Below are 4,579 nucleotides of genomic sequence, written 5' to 3' on the forward strand. Positions count from 1 at the left end.
GGCAGATAGTTGTTGCTGATATATTTTGTTCTCTCAATGTTTGTGAACAATTTCGAAATAAACAATTTTATATAACACATAATTACAGGAGTCCTTGAGGATCTAAAAACATTTTTTGAGCTGGTTGACTTTCTAGCTGCGAGACCTGGTCCCACTGTCGAAGTTCAAGAGGTTAAGTTTGCCATCCAAGGTAGCTGAGATTTTCCCAGCCATAAGGATGAGATTCTACTTCAGAGGTGACAGGCCTTCTCTAAAAGGACCAATAAAGCTCCTGAAGCAGAAATAGGAGGAGACAAGGTCAGAGGGCCTCAGTGGGGAGGGCGAAGAGCCCTGTCCAGGACCAGCATTGCTCCTTGCTCACATGTTGCCTCTCCCCACCCTCAGCAAGGGAAGGACTGCCCTACAATAGAAGCAGGTAGATCTGATGGAAGAACTTTCTTGTAATAGTTTCCAGAACTTGAAGAGGGTGCCCAGGAGGACCCTTGAATGGACCCTAGAGTACCCAGGCTGTCGGAGAATTACATGTCCTTGGTTAATGAGAAGTCCTGGCCAATGATCCCAAGTTCTGGAAGGTCCCACTTAGGTTGTTTTGCAAGGACAGCCCTTGACTAAGATAGACCGGCTTGTGTGATCACACTAGATTGGCCACACGGGCTCCATAGTGACCAGCCCAGAACTACATGTCCTGGTCCCCGTGTTTGAAAGATTCAAAGTGGCTGACCAATCTTGACATTGGAGAACGTGTGAGTGACCTGAAAGCAGACATTGCTGTTCCACTGCTGGATAGGATCAGACCTAGCAGAGAATTTAGCCAGGACCGACTGGTTGGCATCAGTCAGAGACACAAATTCACCCTTGCCACTATCTAGCAGTGGTGGCCATACATCTGCTCCTCCAAGTCTAACCTGTTTCTTGCCACATCAGTGAATGAAGACATGAAACAGGTCTGCAAGTGCCCCAGGCACTGTTGACTTGTTCATCTTCACCATCCAGCCATCTCCACCATGCTTCACCCATTTCCGGAGGCCTTCTTGGCCGCGGGGGTTACAACTGAGATTGTGTTGATACATCTGCACTTATTCGCAGAAGAGGCCCTGGAGGCAGGGCCTGCCATAGTGGGCAGGGGACAGGCAGCTGCGGTCAAGGGCAGCAGAGTGCCATGGTCCGCGAACAGGATGAGTGGCCACAGGGTCTGACCGTCCACCAGGACGCACCAGCCCCTGCATATCTGGGCAGCAGCACCTCAGCAGCGTGCTTAAGATCACGAGGCTCAGCACCACCATGAGCAGCTTAGGGGACAGTTGCTGAGGTCTAGCACCTCCTTGGGTTTCGGCTCTGTGGAGGGTCCTGGGCTGGCAGGTCCCTAGAGGCCTAGGCACCTATGGTTACACCTCACTGCCATACATCCTCCCTCCCCCTGCCAGCACCAGGCTCGGCGATGACTTAGCTCCCAAATTTCATTTCATTTCTTTTCTTTTCTTTTCTTTTCTTTTCTTTTCTTTTCTTTTCTTTCTTTTCTTTTCTTTTCTTTTCTTTTCTTTTCTTTTCTTTTTTCTTTTCTTTTTCCTTTCCTTTCCTTTCCTTTCCTTTCTTCTTTTCTTTTCTTAGATTTATTTAATTAATTTATTTGAAAAAGAAAGAGAGAATTTATGAGGGGGGGCGGAGGGGGGATAGAGGGAGAAGATCTCAAGTAGGCTCTGGTCTGAGGGGGGGAAGGGCTCAATTTAACAATCTTAAGATCATGACCCCAAGCCACAACTGAGTCAGACGCTCAGTGACTGAGCCACCCTGGCGCCCCAGCTCTCAAATTGTTGAACACACCCATCTGCCTCCGGATTTATCATCATCTCCAATCCACCAGCCTGGGACGCCTCTGGTTTTTGCAGTGAATCCAGCCACCTATGTCTCATCCTTTTGTTCCCCCATCCCCACCCCCTCCTCTTGGACTTGGTTTTGTTGTTCATCCCTCTGCTACATTTCTACAGCCTTCATCTCACCCCTGGTTTCTGTTTCCCTTTGCAATGTCCAAATGTCTCTCATCCTGCCAGGGGACCATGCCTTGACTCTCTCTAGTTTCATCCAGCTTTACTCCTCCATTCTCACCCAAGCAGCCCCTGTGCACTGTATCCACTTACTCTCATCCTCTCTCCACCCCATTGCTGTCTGCCTCTTCCTCACTGTGCCACCCAGCTGGGCTCCTAGGCCACCCACAAATTACTTCCCCAATGCCATGTCTCCTTGGGCTCCTTCTCTCCCTGGACCTCCTGTTGCATGTGGCACAGGAGAGCCCTCCTTGCAATGTCAGCTCTCCTCTCTTTGCTCCTGAGACTTCAGGTTCACTTGCTTCACTCCAGGTTCTTTGTTTTTCTCTCCAGCATGAATTTTTCTTCCTCTATTTCTCTTTTGTTTTTTCTAAGACTTATTCATGAGAGACACACAGAGAGAGGCAGAGACATAGGCAGAGGGAGAAGCAGGCTCCCTCTGGGGAGCCTGATGTGGGACTCGATCCCAGAACCCTGGGATCAGGACCTGAGCCAAAGGCAGACCACTGAGCCACCCCAGTGCCCCTCTCTTCCTCCATTTCTAAAACATTGATGGCTCCAGGGTTACCTCCTTGACTACTTCATTCTATTTCCTCTTTGGGTGACAGTATGCGTGGTGAGGTCTTTGACCACCATCTAAATGCCAGTCACTACCAGATGTGTATCTCTAGCTCAGACCTCTTTCCCTAAGACTGTGAGGAGGGCATTAGTTGGAAACACCTTCAGGGCCAAACAGCTAATGGAATGAGACAGATGGTGAGTGAGTGTGGCAGGCTAGAGAACCTCTTATTCTAGTTAAAGAGAATGGCTGCTACAGGGGCTTCACCAGTTGTTGACGTGCAGCAATTCAGGACCAGTGTTGCCAGATTTTCCAGTTTTCCCAGAGAAATCAGAGATATATAATCCTATTTGGAATCTCTCGGTGATTAAATATTGGTTCAAAAATGTCTGTATAGATCAAAGCCTGTGTGAGAAGCATGGCTGAGTATGGACCACCTGTGTGGGATAATGGTGTGAGTCATATATTTCCCTGATGGCTCAGCACCTTTATTCTGAAGCCCACAGGCACTTCAGATTGAATATGCCCAAACCCCTTTTTCCCAAGCCCCCTGCTCTCCTTATGAGTACCTTAACTCAGTGGCACTTCCCTCTATGACTTCATCCAAGCTGGAATTATGGAAGAGGGTATCCTTTTGCCTTTTCCTCCTCCTCTACCTTCAATCCACCACCAGAGTCTACCAACATAACTTCCTAAATAAATTATGAATTTATTCTCATGTCTCCATTCTTTGCCACCATTATCTTAGTTTACGCTTCCAGCATCTTTTGCCTGGACCAGTAGGCTCCCAAGTGTTCTACATGATGATTCATCGTAGTTAATTCCCTCTGTGTATAAATCCTTATTCTGAGCCAAATATGTAATCTTGTTCCCTTGACAGTGATTGGTTTTGAAATGGGCTTCTGATCCAATCTGGGCTAGTGGGAATGTGAGGCAAAGTTTGCTGGGAAGCTTCTGGAAAAGTTTTCCTAGCTAAGAACAAGACCAAAGGAGAAATGGCTCCCTTCTCAGTGCAGTCTTCACTGTGTCTGTACATCACTCTGTGAACTGTTACAGCTGGCTTCTAAAGATGAGGAAAGGCAGTCTGCAGGCAGAGCCCACCACAGAGAATGCTAGAGTGCAGAGAGGATGGAACTGGATCCGTGGTTAGATTTCTGAATCCTGAATCAACCACATCTGCTGCCTGTCATTTCGGAGCTTGCAGCTATGTTGGATAAGAAGTCTCTTGATAAATTCAGTCAGTTAGACTCAGAGCTTTGTGTTTAAGGGAGCCAAAGGCATCCTGAGTGGTACCCTTGTCTCCTGCCTTGAGGTCTGTGCTCCATTACTCCCCATGACACCTGACTGCCAGGGTGGTCCTTCTAGATGCTAATCTGACCACACTGCCTTCTGCTCATGGCTCCCGTTGCCCACAGGATAGAGTCTCAGGACCTTGGCAGACTGTTCAAAGGCCTCCGTGAGAGACCCCCAGCCTCTATGGCCAAATCGGTTCTCACTCCTTAACATAAACCTTATGCTCACTTTGGTCTGATCTACTTGCAGTTCCCTGCATATATGATGCTGTTTAGCTTTTTCATTCATTTGATAAATGTACCCAAGTGGCACCTTTGGGCCAGGAGTGGTTCTGTGCATACCAGCTACCATCCCCAAATCCCATGCACCAGCCATCAGCAATCCCTGGGTTACCTCCTTTCTGTCTTTATCTGACTAATGCTCACTTTTCTTTTTCCAGTCCAGTGCTAGCTCTTGTAATAGCTTTATATATGTAGTTGGCCCTTGAACAACACAAGTTTGAGCTTCATGGGTCCACTTACAAATGTGGATTTTTACCTATAGATACAGAACAGTGCTGTAAATGTGTTCTCTTTCTTATGATTTTTGTAACATTTTCTTTTTTAATTTTTTAAAAGACTTTATTTATTTGAGAGGGGCGGGGAGAGAAATCCTTAAGCAGACTCCTTGTAGAGCATGGAGCCTG

The 4,579-nt window shown here is 47.4% G+C and overlaps 1 pseudogene; it reads right to left on the reverse strand.

The window, feature by feature from the left end:
- Positions 1-631: 631 nt before the first annotated feature.
- Positions 632-4,245, reverse strand: LOC112658838 (F-box only protein 27-like; annotated as a pseudogene).
- Between the last annotated feature and the right edge of the window lie 334 nt (positions 4,246-4,579).

Source organism: Canis lupus, chromosome 2 (assembly GCF_003254725.2).
Source record: "Canis lupus dingo isolate Sandy chromosome 2, ASM325472v2, whole genome shotgun sequence".
Classification (NCBI taxonomy): domain Eukaryota; kingdom Metazoa; phylum Chordata; class Mammalia; order Carnivora; family Canidae; genus Canis; species Canis lupus.